Here is a 233-nt window from a genome sequence, read left to right as displayed (position 1 = left end):
TGGGAGTGGAAGAGGGTTTGGGTCTCGAGACTCGCGGGAGATGCTGGGGAGACGGTTGTTAGTCTTCTCTCCTACAGCCATAATCAGTATGAGAAACTTGAGTTTAGGATCGGAGCTTCTGCCAGTAGGGAAGGCTAGGATCTCCACAGATTCACTTTCAACGGGATCTGTACGAACACGTGCCAAGTTGCCGGCGAGGGGATGGTCTGTCTTGGTTAAGTGAGAATGGTAAA

Source organism: Fukomys damarensis, unplaced genomic scaffold (genome assembly GCF_012274545.1).
Source record: "Fukomys damarensis isolate Sample0158 unplaced genomic scaffold, DMR_v1.0_HiC HiC_scaffold_8, whole genome shotgun sequence".
Lineage (NCBI taxonomy): Eukaryota > Metazoa > Chordata > Mammalia > Rodentia > Bathyergidae > Fukomys > Fukomys damarensis.
This window is presented reverse-complemented; position numbering follows the sequence as displayed.